Genomic DNA, 23128 nt, shown 5'->3' on the forward strand with positions numbered 1-23128 from the left:
AACATATTTTATCTGTGAGATCTGGAGCTGTGAGTCCTGTGGAGGAGTTCACACCTGCTGTGCAATGGATCTGCTCTGCTTTTCTGTGGAGAGTGTCAGTGAAAGCCAGAATCCTGCACCCTGGCTGCACTGGGTGGCCAGAGGATTCAACAGGAGATGCAGTGAATTCTGGCATCCCATGAGTCCTGGGAGATGCTGAGCTGGTCCTGGGAAACATGCAAACTGCTTGGAAACACAGGTCTAGCACAACACAGAAGTTTGCAGGGTGATCTTCTAGACAGAGGAAACAAGCAGATTAGTTACCCAGATTTCCATCTAAAGGAGTCATGTTTTCCACAAATTGGCCAAGTTTGAATGTACTGGCATTTTTTGATTGGAAAAAAGTTTCACAGTTAAAAAAAAAAAGGTGTTGTTCCTAATAAACTAGAACCATGCTTTAATTGAATCCTTTGGGACCTGAAAAAGCATGGAAGATAAATTTTAGATGCATGTAAAAAGTTTCAGTCTAATGAATATCCCAGATAATCAGAAAGAATTCAATGCAAATTCCATCTAAAAAGTCTTCCAAGTATTTTTTAATTAAAGGATAAGGAGAATGTCTTTTGCAAGTGTCAGCTGGTATATGAAACCTATTCAGATGTATTCAGTGTTGATGAAGAAGTCATCCACCAAGTTCTGTAGAGGTGAGTGAGATGGGTTCCAGAATCTGATTTGCAAGTGCACTAGGGTCTACAGTTCTAGACAGATTGGCAAGGGTTGGGGTTTGTTTACTCCATTGCTTGTTGATCTCTCACTTGAGAGAGAGGTTGTGGGTAGGATAATGGCTAGTAAATTCAACATTGTGATATCCATCACCATTGATGAGTGGGTGGCTTTATAGCATTCTCTATTTTGAATGAATTTGTCTATTTTCATATGAATTGAGTGGAGTATAGTTCTATACACAGGTAGCTTCAGAAGCCATCTTAATTAATGACACCCTTCTCTAAACTTCTGCAGGAAATAATCCCATCAGTTGCCATAAGAAAATATACCAAAAAAAAACCAAATAAAAAAAATTTTTGTTAATTTTTGGTTTGTTTTGTTTTGATTTTTGTTAGAGTTAATCAAAATAAGCAATTACCTATTATTGCAATAACATTAGATGAAACCAATACAACCCCATAGCAAAAGTAGTGAATCTCCACTGCTTCCAAAGTAAAAATTAGATCTCACAAACTGTCCAAGGGAAGGCTGATATTACAAAATGCAGCTTATTTTTTTCTGTTTTGCTTCCCTTCCTATCTTTTTAATAGCTAAACCCATCAACTCTGTTCCAAGAATATATTTAGCTGACTAATTTAATCTAATTTTCTCATTGAGCATGCACTGGAATAAAAAAGCAAATCAATAGCACTTTTGAATATCTTCAAGATAATTTCAGTTTCTGCTCCCCTGTGTCAGCCCCCGTTCTTTAATAAGACAATGAGCAAAGCTGGTGAATGTGGACATCTAAAGGTCAGTATTCCATGTCTCTTGAATGTATGAGGAAATTTTTGTTCTTAGGATGTTACTAACTCTGTGTTCTGGTTTCTTTGACCAATATACAGCTGATGCATCCTTGGTTTGAGGAGAAAATGCACCCCACTATTGCAGAAATGATATCTCCACAGGCTGTTTTCTGAGGTGCATCTAAGACTTGTGTGGATTGGTTTGTTGTCTTATTGGGTTGAGGTGGCAGAAACCTGTAAACAGACTTCACAGTCCTCAGTTTCTTGTCTTTTGTTGGATAGCTTAGTCCTTCTATCTCAACTCAGTTGGAAGGTTTTGTTTACTTCTCAGGCAGCTTTGTGGGAAGCTTCTGTTTAAAGTTGACAGGCCACATGCATTTATCTGTTTTCTGTTCCTGATTGTTTTTGTTTATACTGTACTACGCTCCGTAGATTTATTTGTGAATCTCTCATCTGGATCTCAGCTTCTGGAAAAATCCTACAAGATTTTTCAGATTTTTTTAAAGTGTATTTCTAGACCATAAAAGCATCATTCTAATCTAAAATTGCTTTGGAATGTTGCTAAAAGGAACATGGTCCCTTTTAAGGACCGGGTGGGGCAGGCTTCTGGCTCCTCCCCTGGACAAAGAGCTGCTTTGGGCATTGGCCATTGCTTTGCAAGATCTTTGCAGGCTGGTTTGTGTGCTGGTACCATGTGGAACTAAGGTGATATAGTAAACTGTGGTAGCAATGACACAAGCTGGGTGTTCTGGTAGAAGTTGAGGTTAGCAGGATGCTCACACTGCTGTGACTGCTCATACCATGAACCCACAGGCTTCTTACTGACTCAGGCAGCTGCCACCAGTTCTGCAGTCCTAGAGAGATGCTTATGATATCACTACATGCAGGACAAGAAATTTGATGCTGATATATTCTGAGATTAACTGGAACCACAGTAAAATCCGTAAGGAATGCTTGTGTGTAATCATCTGTGTGATTTTGGTGTAATTTAAAGAACATTGTAGCTAAAAAGAGGAAAAACAGGAAAGAAAAATGAGTTTAAAGTATTCATAGTATTCATAGAATGAATGAACATGTAAATTGATGTTTTCTTGTTTTTAGAAAACAGGAATAAATGGCTAGTAATGTAGTTTATTTTAAAAAGGCACAAAAAAGTTTGTGTGACTCTGCCATCTTTATCTCTAGCATACCATATATTAAGTTTAGATACTAAAAGATAATTTATTTAGTACCAGAACAAATCATGCTTGTGTCACATTGTCAAAAGCAGAGATAGCTGACAGTGTAGACACAGCAATTGACAAAAAAAGTGACATTCAGAGATCTTTGCTTCCAGTTTAAAACAGGAAAATAAGTTAGTAGTTTGTTACAATGAAACCATGGCTTATTGTCAGATTTTGAAATAGAGAAGGATCTTATATTCTTCTTTAAAAAATTATTCTCAGATTATGAAGAAAATGGTTTAAATAGGTTTTATAATAGATTATAAAATCTATATAAGATTACTAACTCTCCATGAAATTTCAAACTACTGGTCCTTCAGTAATACATATATTATATAAGATTACTAACTTTCCATGAAATTTCAAACTACTGGTCCTTCTGCAAGGACCTAACACATATTATGGGATGATAAATACTCACAAAACCCCTGTGGGACAAGATTGAGTTTATACCTATGTCACAGAAAGATAAGTTTTGGTAGGAGATACACTTTGACTCGCATATTAAGGAAGTGGCCATGGAAATGCTAAGCTTTTTTTCCCATCAGCTTGTTTGCTGAGTGCTCTGTGGGTAAAGTGCCATAGCTGCCTTGTCAGTTCACTGACAGAACATGAAAAACTTGCACCAGTGAGACTTGTTTGGCCATCATTTTGCAAATGTCATCGTAATGTGCAACTCCTCTGTCTCTCATCCTCTGTGTTTTCTCTGGCTGAACAAATTTGCCCTTACAACCCGAGCATGCACACAGCTCCTGTCAAACTGTGTGTCCTTCAGCTTAGCAAATACATTGCAGGCACTCTGCTCTTGGTACCAATGCAATTTTTTTGCATATGTATGCATTTTTGGGTAAAATTAAAAATTGGTTTTGATCCAGGAATGTCTCCAAGGTTGTTTCCTGATCTTGGCAGAAACCTTTATCTTTTAGGTATAAATACAGCTAAGAATACAAACATATTTAACATTGCATATTGAAGTACTGAATGCCTGGTTTTGAAAGCAGGCATTTCTTTGTCTAATATTTTGCCAATACTTTTTGTACATTACAATATTCTTCTTAACAAATTATTCGTTACTAAATTAGAATATGCTGTCAATGATGTGTAAGGAAATACAGCTTCTTTGTATCTCCCTAAATATACTCTTCAGAATTTACTAATAAGTATGGCTCTTTTTGAGAATAATTATCACTGTACTACAGTTTTTCCTGACTCCTTAGGATCACTGATAATTTCACATTTGTGTTTTAATACTGAGAAATGCCAGAAAAAAAAAATCCATGGGTAAGTATCTTCACTTCTATGTGAAGAGTAGGCTTTGTTAAAATTATTTGGATTTTAGTCAATGCTTTCTTTCCAGCATTTTGTCCAGTAAAACAGATGCCATATCCAGGCTACCTTGAGCTTGCTAATTAAGACTTAAATGTTTATGCTTTACCATTTTTTATTTTCAATTATTTTATTTTTTAAAAAAGTTCTTGTAAAAGGAAAGCTGTAATTTACACTTAGTTTACTGTAAAAGTGATTTTAAGTCTTCTTGAAAACCAAACTTGACTTGCTTTAGATATTCAGCTTATTTTGACTGATAGAGTGTCAGAGTAAATTATGTCATTGCAAATATGGCCATTCCTCAGATTTGGGACTTGCTTTCTTCTGTTCCCTTAAGAATGTGCTTGAATGTGAACATATGAGAACCCTCAAGAGAAATGAACTTCACTTTCATTTACAGATCAGGAAACTGATCTCTAAGTTATTGTTTGTATTAATGACAGAAAAGAAATTACTAGGAAGAAAATGACAAGAGATGACATTGGATTTCCCTGTGCTGCTTGGGCAATTAGCTGATGTTGTTGCCTCTTGCTACTTCATCAGCATCCAAAACCCTGCACATGATTTAGGCTGGAAAGGATTTTTGGTGGTCATCTCCTCTAACATCCTGCTCAAAGTGTTCACTGTGCCCTTCCTGGTGAGGGATTATTGCTGAGCTCAATAAAACCCTGCCCTGGGGTTTTCCCCTGTGCTGGCATTAAATATTTCTGTATGTTCCTTTTCTGTGTTAAGCACCGAAGGAGATGGCCTGTCTGCCTTGGTCAAAATTGGTAGACTTTGATCCCAGACTGATGGTGTGTTATAGAATGTTCCACACTTGTAGCTTTTTCAGTGAGAAATTAGGTGAAGGATGAGATCTTGAGAACTCAAAAGATAAATTTAAACTACTTCTGTGCATGTGCAGAGAATATATTTGCTATGGGCAGACATGCCTCGATAACCTGGTCAGTTATTAAAATAATATTTTTTAAGAGTATTTTTATGTCTTTGTGTACATAGAGAAATATATATATAAACACATATACTTGAAGTGGAAAAATTATTTGTCCAAGTATGAGGGAGCAACCAAAGTATAGTGCAGTGTACAGTATTCACCTTTCATATATTTTTTTCTTTTTCCTATGGTATTTACATGTTTTAATTATTTTTTCTACAGATAATGAACACTTACATGTAAATGTTGAATCCAGTTGACAAATTGCAGACAACTTGGGGTACTAGATCAGTAGGATTCCTTATCTAAATTGTTTGCACGTTAGATTTCTTTTGTAGCACTGAATAATTTGGATAAATGACCTTTCAAATGGTAATTCAATTTCTGTAATAACTGTTGGGTGATGGTACATAAAAAGTAATAAAAGCCTTTAGCAGTGCCCTTTTCTGGAGCTTGTCACAGACTCTACCTCTGATAGTGAGTGACACTTATTACTCAAGTCATATTTTCTTAAAAGCTGTGTCTTTGCTGAAATTGTGTGTGAAAATATACATTCTCTTTTTAAGTTAATTGTGTGGTGGTAAAATCAGACTCTGCTTTGGTTTTGTTACTAATAGAATGTTTTACGCGCAACTCATTTTTCTCAAGTTATATTCTCAAAAACTAAGGTCACCCTTAGAAATTTAGCTTATATTGGGAAATCAATTAATTTGTAAACAATTTAACTTTGGTGTCATAAGAGAAGTTAATTCTAGGTTATTTACATGACAGCTACACAACTTGTATTGCTATGTGCATGTTGACTGAAGCTTGTGTGGGACTAAAATCACCTCTACCAATACTTGGATTTTTGATGATCTAGGAATTTGAGACTTGCCCTTTGAAATGCAAATATTGTGTAATATAGACACATAAAAATGAAGAGTAAATACTAAATTATAGATGAAGTTACTTTTCCTGATTCTCTCTGACTGGTACAGCCAGGAGAATTCAAAATCTAACCTTTATAGTCATCTAGTCATACCTCTGCCTTGCAAAAGAAAAGAAAAAACATTTAAAGAACAGGTATCACCCAAGAAGCCAAATCTTCCAATATGTCATCCTTATTGTTTGAACTGTGGAGGTTTTTTCTTACTAAAAGAGAAATTGTATTTGAGTAAAAATCTTGTAAACTCTCATATGGACAAATTTTTAGAGCCATAAAACTAATTTGCTGAAAAATTATGAAAAATACTTTTCATGTGAGCACCTTTCTCTTAGTAACTTGAGACAGTAGTGATACCCTGAGAACTAATTGTTTATTTTTATTACTCATCAGTCTCTGAGATTGAGATGTATATCTATATATATCTATCTATATATATATAGATATATAGGTATGTATGATTCTCAAGTTCCCCCTTTCTAGAATACAGACGTGTTTCTGTGATTTCAGTAAGTCTTACCTTGGCTTTGTTTGGCTTTCTATAAAATGTCTTGTGATGCCACAGAGAGCATAATGTTTGTTAAATATAGTTCATAGGTAAAATACTTGATTACATAGGTAATAATTGATACAGACAATGGCATGAAAACAATTTGGGAATACTGGCTGCTTGGCTGGTTGGGACAGCAAAGGTCTTACAGTTTTACAACATGGATTTTACACCTCATTTGATCCCACAAAATGTCTAAATTTACTCAGTCTAATGTTCTTATTTGCCTTTTCTTAATTTCCATTTGTCTGTTTGGACTCTTCCCAAACATAAGTTCTTCAGACTGGTTAATTGTCTCCCTGTTTTTATGATTGAAAAATGCATAGTGCCCTGGAACATACACAGAAACTTTAATGAATAAGGCTGATAGATCTTTACTCCAAACTGGCAGAAATTGTTCAGCTTCTTGCCTTCTGTAACCCCCAATAAACCATTTCACCTCTCCCAGTAATAAACGGGGTGAAACCCTCATTGTAGCTGGCCCTAGTGGGACTGTCCACATCAGTTTGACTTTATTGGAAAATTGATTTCAATATGAGTAGGCCACTCCATCCTGAATAAAAATACAATAAAATAATTATTAAATATATGAGTTTCCTCAAGTACCTTTTTCTTCAGTGTCTGAGTCCTGGATGCTTTTCCATTTCTGTGGTTTTTTTTTTAGAAGCCATTATACTTGCAAAATATTTAATGGGTTTCTGATTGTTGCAAAGGAAATAATTGTGCTAGATAGGAGAAATCAAAGCCTTTTAGTGCATGAAAGTACTTAGAACAATTACAGATTTACGACTGCAAGACTTAAAGAAATGCAGTTTATCAAAATGAAAGCTTGATACATTTTCTAAATACTGAGGACACTTCAGCAATTTCTTAAATTTGAATATTAGTGAGCAAATATCTAAATAAAGATAGTGATAACTGAGCCTTTCTTTGGGGGAAATGTAGTTTTGATGTTGGTAAATAAAGGATGTCAAAATTAAGACTACATGATATTTAATGCTCTTTTAATTTGATGATGTCACAGTCTTGTTTGATTAAAAATACTGTTGCCTTCTGAGCTGTTGTAAAGACTGTTCTGAATTATTATTCAGTAGAGGTCTGTGACAAAGGCTTTTATAATCAACCACTTTTTCAGTTTTATTTTGGCTGATAAGTTGATTCTTTAAGTTGCTTGGGAAACAACTGATTGTACCTGCCTCTGAATGTGGGAAATTGTAACAATTCCCTAGAAATATCATTGCTGGAAATGGTGTTCTTGGGGTTGGCATTAAAATGTCAGTGCACCAACTGTTCAGAAAGCTGCTGAGTTTTGTGATACAAATGTTGCCATCTTTCAAGCATAAGCTAAGTAAGTAAGCCAAAAATGCTCTTTTGAGACCCCATTGGCTTCCAAGCTTCACTAGGAATAGTTAGATAAATGTGACTCCTGTTTTAGTAATTCATGTATTTGTTTTGTTACTCTCTATAAAACTTCTCATTAAAACTTTCAAAAGAAATGTTTTTTATGCAATTCTTAAACCCTTACATCAATATCGACAAGTGTACAATCCAGCATTTACTGTGTTTCCCTTCTGTTTTTAAACAAAAATCTGAACATCTGAAATTCCTGAATGTTTTTGAAGCAGGTTTCTGCATTTACAAACAGATGGTGTTTTTAGGAGCCTGATTTTCCTGCCCAAACTTCTAATGAGTGCAGTCTTGCATGGAAAGTAGGTTTTTTTGGTGCAATTATTTTTTGGAGGGAAAAAAAGGAAGTGTGCTATGGTACTGCTAATAATGTCAAGATTGGGCTCTGGTTTTTAAGTAATAATCTTGAAAAGTAAACTCTTGAAAAGTTTAACCTATCCCATTAGTGCTTACTGTTCCCTTGTTTGGGACAAAGAGGTGCAGCTAACACCTCGGAGCCCCAGAGCCAGTGTATCAGTGATAAAAGGGATTTTTGTAACAAGAATCAGAGTAAATGAAGTAGACTTTTTGGATACTATCATCACATGGTCCATCTGGTTTCTGATGCTTGGGAGTTTGTATGTTGTGTATCCCCTGTAAAAAAAACAAATTCAGGTGCTGCCCTGACTTCCAGGGTATGAATTCTTTATTGACTTTAGCATTTTTAAGGACAGTTTTACTCTGGAAGTGAATGCTAGTGATCCAAAGGCCACATTATAAAGCTTTCCAATCAGTTTTGAGGCTTGTGCATAGTAGCTTTGCTTCACAAAGTCTAATGAGAGATCACCTAGTCCCATCCCCCCTCCACCATGGACAGGGACCCCTCCCACCAGAGCAGGTTGCTCAAGACCTTGTCCAACCTGGCTTTGAAAAATGCCAGGGTTGGGGCATCCACGGCTTCCCTGGGCAACCTGTTCCAGTGTCTCACAGTAAACCTAAACTTCTCCTCTTTCAATTTGTGCCCATTACTCCCTGTCCTGATGAAAAGTCCCTCTCTGGCTTCCCTGCAGGTCCATTCAGGTACTGGAAGGTTGTTATGAGGTCTCCACACAGTCTTCTCCAAGATGAACAGCCCAAACCTTCACAGCCTCTCATCACAGGGGAGGTGCTCCAGTCCTCCTACCAACTCCATGGTCCTCTGGACTTGCTCCAGCAGTTCCATGCCCTTCTTATGTTGGGGGCACCAGAACTGTAAGTGCTACTCCAAGAGCAAAGTACAGGGTGAGAATCCCCTCCTTTGACCTGCTGGCCACCCTCCTTCAGTTGTCTTCAGTTTAGTTGTTTGTAGGTTACTTTCCTTTCACTTAAATTGTAGTACCATCTTAAGCTTTGTATATGTTTTCTAGGTGTACTTCTGTATGAAACATGGGGCAGAAGCACTGAAGAGATAAGAGAATGTAATTTGTGCACTAGTACCTTTTTTAACCTAAGTTTTTAGGTGTCACTTTTTGTCTTGCTAGGAGTTACTGTAGTAACAGTTGCAAATGCAAGTCTTTTTTTTTTTTTCTTGAATTTTCTTGAATTCTGATTCCAGTGGTTTTCTTTGAAGATGCACTAATAAATATTCTTTAATAGATGAAAATATCCTTGAAGAGGAAATGCATTTCTAAAGTGTTGTAAATGTCAAAGCAAGGATGGAGGTAAAAATTATCTCTGAACTTAATATTTCTATCAGAAAATTCCCCAGAGGGAAAGAAGCTTGCAGAGAGCACTGATAATGCATAAATACCTATGCTGATTCAAGAACTGATCTTTGAGATCTGATGCACATTAAGGTTTGTGGAAGGTCGTATTGTTTTAGGCTACTTTGTTTCTCCTTGTGCTAATAAATTCCTGGATGTTATGAAGGAATTGAAACACTGTTTCCCTGTGAGCTTCTCTTTCTAATCTTGTTCTAGGTCTCTAATCAGCGCATGAGCAGGGGTTTTGATCATTGTAATTCCTAATGAAACTTATATTCAGAAGGCACATCTTCTGCTTCCTCCATCCATATGCTAAAGGGGCCTACACAGATATTGTACATGGAGGAATACACAGGGAGAGTAATCTGTTAATTGTGCCCATGTTCTTAAGCACATGGCATTGCTTTACTCTACAAAATATGTGTATTCTTTAATGTTTTATAAAATTGATCAAGGTAGATTATCAAATTACCAACACATTTTTGGCTGCTACCAAAAACCCCAATGCAGACATACATCAGAGAGTAATAGAATGCACCAGGATACATGTTATCTGTGAATAAACTGTTCTGAGAACCTCAGAGTATATCTTGTGGAGGGACATAAAGTGCTTACATGGTGAGAACTGAAAATCAAGGTTTGGTATGCTGGAGAGCATTCAGGAAAACTGAGGGAAGTGTGCAATGATGAAGAAGTGCTGGAGTAGGAGATTGAGTTGGTGCTAAGTGGAAAGCTGGTGAGTAGATAGGATGGATCAGATTTCCGGTAAATTTCCATAACTCACAGTAAATGTCTGTTGTGGTATCTTACAGGGGTAGAAATAATATCAAACTCAGATGGAATGATGAATAAAAATGTAATGTGAACGTTAGCACATATGGAATTTGTAAAGGAGATTGTTGTATCGGAATGAAGTACTTTGCCAAATGTTTCTTGAGAACCTGTTGATGCTTGTTTTTACTTACAGTGACCAAAAAAGAATACTTGGTAGGTTATCAGCTTACAGGTTTTTCATACCATGTAGCAGCTCTGGGGAACAGTAACAGGACAGGTAATCAAGGACAGGTTGCAAGTCCCTGTGGCTCTACCAAATTGGAATTTGGAACCCTTCAGCTGTTAAATATTTTATTCTAATATTTTACTCTGAGTTTAATACTCAGAATGTCTCTTGGGACGTTATTTCATTTTCTGGCTTTATATACTTTCCCTGAAATGTGGGAATATTTGCACTATGAGAGGCACAAACATAAAAGAGCAAGGTTGAATACTGAAGGCATCTGTTGTTTTCAGTAGGAATAGGATCCTGAGGGAATAGATGATCTAGCTGAGCTAATATAAATTTTGAACTATGACAGATTCATTAAAAAGAAATCTCAAATAGGATTCTAACTTAGAATGCTCTGGAAAAAAAGTCATGGACCTGCAATATTAAGCTAATTATTGAATGAATATTTATCTCTTTGTCTTCTCTTTTGATCAGGTGTTTCTTTTAGCATTATGTTCCAAGACTTGGCTTAGGAGTCTGTGTCCATTGTGTCTCCAGTTGCCATCTTCTGGCTGCTCCTTACTTTTATCACAGGCTGAAATGTAATTTCACAAAGCTTTCACATCAGCATTCTTGCTTAGTTTTCAAATTTTCCTCAATTTTGGAAATACACATAAGATTTGTTAAACTACATGCTGAAATAAAATTGTATTTATTGCAGGTTAGAAAAATGAATTTCAAGTAGGAATACTTTGAACACCATGAGTGTCCTTCCTTCTCACAGGCTGGATTGAATAAGATAAAACACAATAAGAATTGAGATAAGTGTTTCTTTCAAAGCAATCCTCTCTTTTCGTATTTGATGTACTTCTTACTCTTCTTTGCACCCAATTTTTAAATGCTACAACTAGTCTAGGTTGAAATGAGCACTTCTGTGACTTTATGAGACTTGAAATTTCATTTCTGGATTGGTCACAGTTTGTAAGTCCTGCTGAGTTTTTTGTTGTTTTGTTCTCCCCACCTCCAGCTTTGATATCTGGAAAGGTAAATTAAAAGCTCTCAGTAATTTTTGCATATCCATTTTATCCAGTTTCAATAAATGATGTTTTCCCTGAACTTCAGATCTCTTCTTTTGAAGCTGGCATGATCACTTACATAACAAGCTTGGGAATTAATTCTGGGGTCACTCCTGAGACACTGTCAGTTATGGTACTCTGCTCCAGAAGCTCGTGACCATACTGTCATGTAATGGGAAACACTGTCTCTTTTCTTATAGAGTCTTTTGTTTTCTTAATGTGCAATTTTATCTACGTTAAAACCCTCTTGAAAAGGGTGGGAGGGGGAAGAAAAGCTGATGCAGTTGTCTCATACAGCAGAATACAGGCCTGTAACATTGATAAAATATGATTTTTGTTTGCTGCAGATCTCGTTGCTTTCACTTCTGGCCACAGAATTCAAATCAAAACCTGACTGTGGAGAAGTGCAGAGTAGGATGGTCTCTTCCTATCTCCCTTCATTAGTCTTCAAACTTAGAAAATTTACACATCCTGTTTCCTGGTTAATAGGATTTCACTACAGTCTAATATTAATGGATTTTCTCCTACAAGTAGAGAAGAAAAATATCCAAACCACAAACCCTCCCTAAAAATTGCCAAGTGTTTTTTATTCTATAAGCCACTTCTTTACACAGTTCTACTACAACAACTTTTGTTTAATTATTATTGCTTTTGGGAAATCACTGTACAATTAAACTCTGCCACTAAACTTTCCCACTGAGTTATCAAAAAGAAAAAGGAAAAAAGAAAAAAGCAGAAAATAATTTTTGGTCTCCTTCTCAAAATGATGGGGCATCTAATTCTGTTAATGCATCTTGTTATTACAATTTTGTAATATGGGAAGCTATTTAAACCCCAAAATAGAAGGAAAAATCTGTCTATTGTATGTATAAATGCAGGAAATAAGCATTTTAGTTTTTCAGGTTTGGTGGGACATTCAAATTGCAAGAATGACAAGAAAAATTTGTTTTGCCAAGGAGTCTGAGCCATGAAATTTTTGGTAGGCCAAAATTTATTTTCTAGGGTGACTATTGTTTAGTCTCTAAGATTCAGAAAAAAAGTTGTCTTTTTTTTCTTTTTTTTTTAATTTTAATTTTTTTGGGGGCTATCCACTGCAATTTAATTAAAATTTAAAGCATTATCCTGATATGCAATTTCTGATAGCATAAGTATATTTCTAGGCAAATTATTTCAAGGTTGTTTTTGTTACCAGCCTCACTCACACAGTCCCAGCTGTTTTAAAATCATCTGTTCTTCAGTATGGATCATTCCTGCAATCCTGGGTTTTGTTAGAAGTCTTTGTTGTTAGAATTAGAGTTCTCAGATTCTGCACATGTTTACAAGAAGTCATAATGATGTTTGACTTTGACCTTCCTCCCCAGCCTTAAGTGCAGAATAGAGCAAGTGTTTAGTATGTAAAACAAAATAAAATTGCTAGAAAAGCACCAGAAGTTCAATGTTGTTTTCTAAAGGGTCCTGATATTTTTTGCTGGAAAAATATCTTGGCATTAATGATTTGATTGTTTATGCTTTTGTTTTCTGTAACATTTTTGTTACAACTTTTATAATTTCTTTTTAAAAACTCAGGATCTGAATTTTCACCACCAAATTCTTTGTGCCATTTAAAATGATACCCTTCAAACCCAAGGGAAGTGGCAGGAGGAATTTTTGCACTTGGTTTAAGCTAACAAAAGAAGATCATTAAAATTTGATCAACTTCTTTTTAAATAAAGCACTGCTGGAAAAGGAAAAGAAATTGCTCCTGGCAGATCAGATATTTTTAAATTTTATTTTTGATATCAGATGGTAATAACTATGCACTAGATTATGTAGTAAGGACCTGAGAAATATAGATTTTTTTTTTAACTCCTCTTTGGAGAAGCAAATGAGGTCTGGACATGTCCACAGAACTAAACTAGTTCTGTGTTGCAACAGATGAGAGTGGTTCAGAAAGTTCACATTCTGGAAAAAAAAAATGGACAGGAGGTTCAGGATGAGGCAGAGGAAGAGCCCAGCCCAATAGTTTACCTTTAAGAACTAAGTATTGATACAAATCTGTCTTTTTTTTCCCATTCACATGCCTTAACTACTTCAGTCATAGCAATGTCTTGCATGATTTAAAGTGAATATTGATTTACTTTTTGTCTATGGGTGAGTATGTACATTTTGTTGACCTGTGTGAACTGTAAGTTCACAGTGGGTGAAGTCCTGGGAAATTGTTCTCACACTGCTGAGCAAGCTCAGAAGTTGGCATTGCTCTTAAATGATGACCATGAGACCAACTCTTGTGGAAAAGTCACCGGCAGGAAAGTAAACTGCAAACAGATACGTACAGTAAGAGAAAGTTTTATGCATGAAATCTTACTATGGACAAGAGGGGGAATAATCTTAACCTGATCCATATGTTTACAAAGCCATGAACTTATTTTGAGGTTATTTAAAATATTAATAGTGTAAACATAATTTAAAAAAATATTGTAGTAATTTCAACAGCTCATATGGATATGAGATATCATAGTGTGGCAATTTAATGACAAGAGACATTCAGGAAAAATTCGGCTTGCATATCATCCTCCCCTAGATAATATTGTAATCTTCCCTGAGACTGTAGGACATTTGAAATAAGCTGTCCTTGTATTGATACTATTCTGCTTTTATAGATCACTTGCAAGGCAGTCACACAAACCACTCACAGCTTTTTCCCCCTGGTGGTTTTTTACCCTGAAAGATGAAATGTTCCAAAGAAGCCAAAGCAATATCTACTAAAATAGTGAGGAAGTCCTCTGATTGGTTTCAGATTAATGTTTTGCCTTCAAGAAAAATCAACATGTTAAATCATGTTTGCCTTCAAGAAAAATCAACATGGGTCTACTACCCATGTATTTTAATATTTTTTTTGTTCTTTCATTGGATGGAAAACCAAACAGATAAGGTATTAAAATGGGACCTATCCAAATTATCTCTGAAGATATCATATGAAGGAGTCTAGATAATGATAAGGTAAAATAATGTAAGGTAAAATGTGATTATTAAATCAAAAGGAACTTGAGGTTGAGAGTGGAGTTACCTAAAAGAAAGGATTGAAAACTGTATGACATACCATAAACACTTGAACAAAATTGCTAAGGGCATCTTTGCAATTAAGATGCTTATACCTGACAAGTTAGCTGTGTATTGGATATTGTGAGGGATGGTTGGGAGTTTTTGTGGGGTTTTTTCCCCCTCCCCTCAGTCTTATTCTTTGACATAAGATAACTGTAATAGCTTTTTTTTTTTTCCACTGAGGAGCTTATCTCTTCCATTTTTAATACACTTCCGACAGTAAAGATAGCTGTCCTGTTCTGATGGGAAAAAGTTTGATATCATAATTTCTCTAATATAAAGGATGATTTCTATTTGGTGACTGAAGGTCTATATTGAGGCATAGACCAGATGATATGAACTAGGAAATTTCTGCAGGGCTTAAATAGAAGTAGTATTCATATCCACCATATAAGACCTTATAAAGTTTAAAGTTTACCATTGTTTTTCTAGTGAACAGATGTTTTCTTATTCTAGTAAACTTCTTCTCCTCACAGTGAGAGATACGAGCAGGGGCATTCCTCTGTATCTTTATATTCCTGAGTATCAGTGTTGATTATATAATGTATGTGTGTATTATACCAAAATTATTATCCTTTGTACTGATCTGTAGAGTTTGGAGTCTCATTACCAGCCTTTTACTTATCTTGTTCTAGGCTTCAGAGACAGATATTTATTTACAGGGAATTGATGAAGTTATTCTTTACTCACCTTGACCATATACAGGTTATTATCATTGTCACTGACTTGTAACTATAGTAGGTGAGTTCCTAATCACACTGCTTCACTTCCTTAGGCTATAGAGCTGAAAAACAGTTTGTGTTTATGCTTAAGGCCTTTATTTGATCACATCTTAGGGTATTGTAGCTAGGAGATTGCAATGATTTCATACTCACTTTCTACAGTTTCCTGAGGTCTCATGCACGTGGTCCCAACTACCTGCCTTACCACTAAGTAATGTTCCCACCTGGGAGCCCAAAATTGACTTTCACTGATGCCTTTGGGTCACATGTGAGAGTGAATTCCCTGGTTGCTCTGTTTTCCTGCTTTTAATTTTGAAGATTTACTTTGACTCTGCCTCTTTTCATCACTGGTTCCTAGGGGCTGATTTGAAATGGCACGAAAAGGGCAGATGAGGGAGGTTTGCCCGAAGCCACAGGTAGCTGTGGCCATTCTTGTCATAGAAATGGCCCTATGGTTGCAGAAGAATATATGGTAGGAGGTAGATAAATAAATGATACTAAACAGATGATACTATTGATCTAGATGATGATACTAAATGATGATACTAAATGATACTAAATGATACTAAATACTGTATCATGAAGCCTAGATGAATTTCCAGTTGCCTGGAAATGATAATAAAATGATTTTTCCAATTTTTTTTTTTTTGACTGTAATGAAAGTAAGAGTGCAGAGTAGAAAAATTATTTTGTAGTTTAGAGTGGTAGAGTGTTGAGTGCATTTAAACTTTTCTTATTACTCATGAGCAAGGTTCAGCTCAGGTTTATCAAACCATAGATATGATCAGATCAATTCTAAGTCTATTTAAAATGGTTTTCCTCTATGTCAGAGTCAAATTTTATATACTTTGTGTGACAGCTCATCAGCTGTATTATGTGGGAAGAAGATCTAGGGGTCCTTATTACAATGACAACTCTTCTGGATAATCTGGAGTAGACTGGTAACTGGTGATATTCCCTACAGAGCATTACTGAAGGGTTCCACAGGAATGCTGATAAAGTGTTTTTCTTCTCAATATCTGCAGGACCCTGCCAGGAGGGAAAACAGACCACAGACCTAGCAGTGTGGCAATTTAACTTGCTCTCAACACTGGTACTTCATATTTAATAATTAACAGAATCAAATTTTGGATGAAGGAGAACTGTTGCAAAATTGCTTCAACCAAGATGTGGGCTTTGAAGAAATGTTTGGACTTTGGTATCTCCCTCCTGTCTTTCTCCTCCCTGAGGTAGTAGCTGCAGTATATTCACTCAAATGCATTGCAATTCATGCCAGAATAAGGATGTGAAAACTTAAGGATATGCACTTTTCAATCTTCAGCATTTTAATTAGAGCATCAAGCCATAACTAGCATAAAAGGGGAAAGAAATGCTTGAAAACTATGGGGAAGCCCTTGACTTAGAAGAAAAAATCTGGGTTTTGACCATTTGTGGGAAATCCTAGGGGCATGTAAGTTGCAATAAGTTGCAACAGATAGTTATTAAAGCTATGAAGTCTACCTTTTTTAAACTATATATATATGTATGTATATATATTTTGGGTAATTATATATACATACATAAGTACATACATGCAGTGAGAACCTGCTCCCTCAGAATATATTTACTTACTAGCCTAAGCTGTACTAGTTATTGTACTTACAGAATTCTCATGGCTGGTTTGGTGCAATGCTTATTCTATTGTCTCAAGAATGCTGCATACCCAATATTGCCTGGTTTGCAGCCAATTTCTGATACTTCTCTCTTTAACAGGTTAATGTAGGTTTTGGGGTCAAAACACAACCTTTACACTACTTTTATTTTGTATGGACATGATATGGATATGTTTTACTTATATCAAATCTCAAAGATTTATGGAACTTATAGACTATTACAGCTATGATTTCTGTAACAGGAAAGATGATTCCTTCTTTTTTTCTGTTCAGATTTCTCTTTCATTAAGTATAAATATAAATATGTGCAGAGTCTGACACAATTAAATGAGTTACAAGAACTTTTTTCTCTTGGAGGCAACCCCCAACATTCCTGTAAATGGAACTAAGATAAGAATCCAAAGCCACCAAAAAAAAAACAAAACAAAACAAACGACCCTCATATACTTGATATTAGTATGCCTCAATCTTTTTTTTTTTTTATCTGAGAACACTCAGAAATAATATATTTTTAAGTTGAAAGGTATGACCATACATACAAAACAGGATCTGTATTATAAGGAAGATAATATTTGAGTTTATTGATAACACTGCCCTGCAACTTTGCATACAGTTATTCAATATATATGGAACATTAAAAGTTAGTACTCTGGCTTCTGCAGTGAGAATTTTACAGTGCATGCACAGAAGTTAATGTGCAACATGAAAACTGCATTATGCCATTTTATGTTCCAGCAGGTAAATCCCAGTCTTGTTTATTCTCCAGCACAAAGCACTGGCTGGCTGTAGGAGGTCAGGCTGGGAAGTTGCTCATGTTTGACACTGCAGCTTTTGGGAGTGATGAATATTTAATTAGGCAAGTGTGGACCGTGGGGGAGGTTGAGGCAGCTGTAGCTCCTGGTTGAGTGTCTGCAGTATCATCTTAGAGTGTTGTGTGAAAATGAATCCTTGGGGTAAGCTTCAAGGACACTGAGTAGGTAAAAAAAAGGCATTCTGAGAGCAGCTAGCTGAGGGAAGGGGGGAATAATAGAGACAAATGTTTTAAGTATTTCTGGTATACTGGTCAAAGATTCTGGTGGGTTAAGCCAACATGTTTTATTAGTTTACATAAATGTATTAGAAAATTCAGTTTGAACCTATAGAGTCTGGGACTATAACAGCAATGAAAGTAATTTATTTTATGCAGGTATTAGCTATCAGAACAGAGCACATGTATAATTTGTTGATATTATGCAAACAGTGTGAAGTAGCAGTCATTTCTCTGTAGTCCTATTTTAAACACAGCAACAGAGCTGTTTGAAGATATTATTCTTAGCAAGCTTTCAGGAGAAATTAAAGACTAAAAACAAAAGCAGGAAGACTGTATTAATTTTCAGTAGCAGAGGCCAGGATAAAGAGTTCTTACTATTTTGTCTTCCACATTTAAAAACATTGCATGCAGTTTGGATAAGTAACAGTTGGGCTAATTGGAAGGTTTTAATTCTGCTATGAAGAGTATAAAAAAAATTAAAGAAGGTAAATAAGTCTGTAATCATAACCAGGGACATTGGCAGTCCCCCCACTCTCTGTCCTGGGCTCTGTGGAAGTTATTGTTGCTACAAGACAGAACCAGATCATATCCACATCCCATGTAGACATACATTTTTATTATGGAATGCATGGAGCAAGAAACAGTTTCATGTTCCTTGTTGTCACTATAACATTCAGGACAGACAACAAAGAACAATAACCATTTTAATCTAAGTAAATTTAGCTAGCATGTTACTGCTAATCAGTTAGGAAGGGAACTTATGCCTGCATCTCAGCTTTCCCAGCTCATCTTCTAGCATATAACCATATCTGGTCTGTGTTAAAATCCACGACTAAATTTGAGCAAATGACGTGCAAGAGAATTTTTGTTGCTATTCACTGGCTGTGGCTAAAAGTGGTAGCTGATATTTTCATGGACATCATGAATAATTTGGAATTACTTCTGCGGTTTCCAATGACTTCTGTGATGAATGACTCTCATCTTGCTGCATCCACTTGAATAATGATGGCGAACTTGGGACACCTCAGTGCACAATACTGTCAAGTCAAGAAGTATAAGTCCACAGAAGAGCTATTAAAATAAATACAGCAGGGACTGTGATTTAAGAGGACCCTTACTTTTACGACAGGCAAGGAGCAACTGAAGAGAGATCTGATGATGGTCATCTACTTGTGGCAGCTGTTTATTATGCTCTATCGTAAACATCTTGCTGTTACCTTGTGCTCTCCCATCTGTTTGTTTCTGCCCATCTGTTGGTGCTTGCCATGTGCTTAGGTTGTAAATATCACTGTTGTTTGAAATAAAAAGGTTAATAATCCCTTGATTAAAAAAAAATCCAGTTATTGAATTCAGTATTTGCATTAAGAAAAAAAAGCTCTTACAAGCCTCAGGAGTCAACATCGAGGAAACTCTGTACAGGTTTTCTGTGCTCCTGGATAACTTCCTGTGGTTACCCTTTCTGATGAGGTTGAAGCATTTAATTGAGTTGATTTTTGTTGTAAGATTTCAATTTGCTTTTAGTGAACAGCAAGGGCTAGTTCAGGAGGAAATTTTGATTTTTGAAGTCAGAAGATTGTGTGCAAATGAAAGAGGTTTACAAGGCAAATTGCCTGCAAGAAGCCAATCAGCTTGTGCTCTGTATGTGTCACTTCAGCTTCTGCTGGAGATTTTATTCCCAGACTAGCAAATTTATATTTGGCATGCACTGTCATCCTTATTCTATGGGTTTCTTCTCATCAAATATTTGTAATGTCTTTTATTTTTCTCTCCCTAAACTCTTACATGTGCTTTTGGCATTTGAGTCTTTGCCATTGTTACTTAATATGAGAAGAGCCACATTTAATTTCTTTTGGAATGTTTTAAGAGATTTTTTTATATTTTTTTTAATTAAAAAATCTGTATTTAGTAACTTTTTCTCTCTCAAAACATAACTATAATGCTAGCTAATTCACCATTTTATACCAGTCTGTTACAGTGGTCAGTTCAGAGACATGCAGTGTTTTTGGGGTTTCTATTTTTTTTCTTTTCTGAAGGAAGAGTCATCCACATTATCCCAGCAACCTAAGCAATCTAAAAATCATTGATTTTCTTTAATTATTTCAGAATGTGTTTTCATGTTGCTGTTAATGTATTTCTCTTTTGGTTTTAAGTTTTTTGGTTTTTTTTATAGTGAAATACTATTCCTACACAGGAACAAGTAAAGCAATACTGATACATACTGGCCAATAATGACCATCTCTGAACTACAATATTGGTGTAGTTTTTTCTTTTGTAGTGTTAGACTAAAGCTTTATCAGTGTGTACCCTCCTCTTAGGATGGTTAGGTTGCACTTCAGTTGACAACAGGTGGGCCTGGGACTTAGACCTGTGATGCTGAGACCCTAATTCAAGTCATAAAAATGCATGTGAAATTTCATCTTTGGACTGAATAGAATTTAATTTCATACATTTTTGGTTTTGCATTGCTTTCTTGCCATGGTGACAAAGATTTTTAAGGTTTGTCTTGTAGCTTTGTGTAAAAATCCTCACAGGAAGAAAATATTTTATTATTATAAATTAATTTATCCTGACTGCACTATAGTATCCTTTGTACATACAGGAAAATGTTTACATTTTGCTTTTAAACTTGACTGCAGCTGTTGACAGTCTTTTACAAAGACTGCATATGTTTCCTTCCTAGCCATTTCATTCTTGCCAAGCACTTCAAAACAAAGTAATTTTGTATTTTATGTTATTCTAGGAGCCCATGAGCTGGACTTGGTGAAATGATTTGAAAATCCAGTTTACTTTTTACTTTTACTTTTTCCTTCCATTTTTTCCCCTAATGCCTGAAAAGAACTTTTATGTATGCATGTGTTTTATTCTTCCTCCATTTTACTTAAATAGTGTTTTTTCTAAGTACCTGGTTCTAAAGTCAGAATTTCTAGGAACTGATGCAGACTCTTCTGACTACAAGAGGATCTTTTTTCAGAGGGCTTTAGTTCAGCTCTGTGCATTATAAATTATTAGGGACGGACCTAGCTTGTCAATATAAAAGGTATTTTTTTACCTCAGTACAAAGAGACTGGCTCTGTCTGGGAACCTTAGTGTGTCCTGTCAATTAAAAAATATATATAAAAGGTACATCATCAATATATATAAGTTGATATTATCCAATTGTCCTTCATATTATTTTACAATATTTTTCAAAAGTACCATGGTGGTTTTATTACAGTTTTCTATTCTAACTTTCCTTCCCCCTTTTCTCTAATCTGCTCTCTTGATTTGGGGAAAAAAACCCTTTAATCTTAGTTAGTCTTTCCTGCTGACCAGAGAAATATTGGGAGATAGATTTAGATCCAATGCTATCAATATACTTCACTGATTGTTAAAAAAATATCTTGGTGTAACTAGTCAAAAATCTTTCATGAAATCTTCCTTAGGTAGAAATTACTGTTATTGCTGTATTGAAACATAAAGGCTTAGGAAACAGTTTCAAACAGTTTCAGAACTGGTACAGCTTTATTGGAGGGGTTTTTTGGGTGGAGGAAGGGCAACACATAGTGTTGGTGATTCATGCTTATGGCTTTAGAAAACCAGTACTTCAATCGTTTAGGCTTCAGTTATTTTCAGTTCCTTATTTTGAAGTATCACTGCCAGTGAAAATTCTATAAAACAATTGGTGATGTCAAAGGATTGAAAAGGTCAAGGACTCCAGCTCAGAACCATTTGCATTGGCCTCTTCAATCCTCTTCTAAAGAATAGACAGAGGCTTGTGCTTTTGGTATCTCTTCAACTCTACCAGGTATTTAAAGTGCTCTCCTTTCAGAGACCAGAGGAGTTCAGAAATTTGTAAGGCACACTGGCATCTCCAGTACCTCAGAATTTGATGGGTTTTGTTGGAGGGGGTTTGGTTTGTTGGTTGGTTGGTTGGTTGGTTGGTTGGTTTGTTTGTTTGTTTGTTTGTAGGTTTTTGTGGGAGGTTTTTTGGGTTTGGGGAGTCTTTTTTGGGACAGTTTTCTTTGGTCAAACTGTATTGTGTCTTTCCAGAAAAAACTGTGCCAAGAAATTAGTTCTTGCTTAAGATGAGTGGCTATAGGAAGTAGTACAAACATGAAATACTGGAATTTGCCCACATCCTTCTCAGACTAATCCCTGTGTTGGAGTAACCTGGGGGCTTCTGTGAGCTATTTTATTTTGGTTCTTTCCATTATCTGTGTAGCTTCACTGGAAGCATGACAGCATGCTTGTGTTTCAGATAGCAGACACAGAAACTGTGTCATCTAACTGCAACTCTGATAATGCTTTGATGTATTGTGTCTATAATGTATTTATCTCTGCTCACTGCATAATATAGACAATAGCTTGAAGATGTGCATTAGTGTTTATTGTAATTTTTTTAAAGGCATTCACCAAAATGTTTTATGGTCAGTGCTGTCATAAAATTAGATCAGTTGATGATTTTCTTCTGTTAAGCTTTTCCTTAATGGGTTGTCCTTTCTTTTTTTTCTTTTTTTAACTGTATTAGGCATTACATATTGCATCACCCTCTAATGCAATAGAGCTGTTCTCTATGAAGGAAGTACTCCAAGGGAAATGAAAATATTCTTTGGGTTCTGTGGTCAGGGATGTAGACTACAGCAGATAATTTTTATTAATAAGAAATACTTCTCAGCAAGTTGGAAAACAATGAGTTGATAATGGAACAGTAAGGAGTACAGGTAGCTTCCTGACGAGACTTTCTTGGAAACATCCTAACCACAGAATGCTAACTGTGCCAGCGCCCGTTTCCAGCTGCCGCAGGTCAGGGGGCTGGGAGGCAGGGGCAGCTCCCCGCCCAGAGGTACCCGCGGGGTTTCTGCCTCCTTCTTCGCGCTGTCCAGGTGTGCAGAGCCCTGCATGACCTTCGAGCAGGCTGCGGGGCCGCGGCCGACGCGCAGAGAGTGCAGGTGAGGGAGCCCCGCCCGCGCACGCCTCGGATACACTCCCGCCGGTCAGGCAGGGCCGGCACCGGCCCCTCGGCCCGG

The 23128-nt window shown here is 36.1% G+C and overlaps 1 protein-coding gene across 4 annotated transcripts in view; it reads left to right on the forward strand.

Moving 5' to 3' along the window:
• KCNIP4 (potassium voltage-gated channel interacting protein 4) overlaps nt 1-23128 on the forward strand; it is a 389496-nt gene that overhangs the window by 79079 nt on the left and 287289 nt on the right. The window lies entirely within an intron of this gene.

The sequence above is a fragment of the Agelaius phoeniceus genome, chromosome 4, assembly GCF_051311805.1.
Source record: "Agelaius phoeniceus isolate bAgePho1 chromosome 4, bAgePho1.hap1, whole genome shotgun sequence".
In the NCBI taxonomy this organism is placed as follows: Eukaryota; Metazoa; Chordata; class Aves; order Passeriformes; family Icteridae; genus Agelaius; species Agelaius phoeniceus.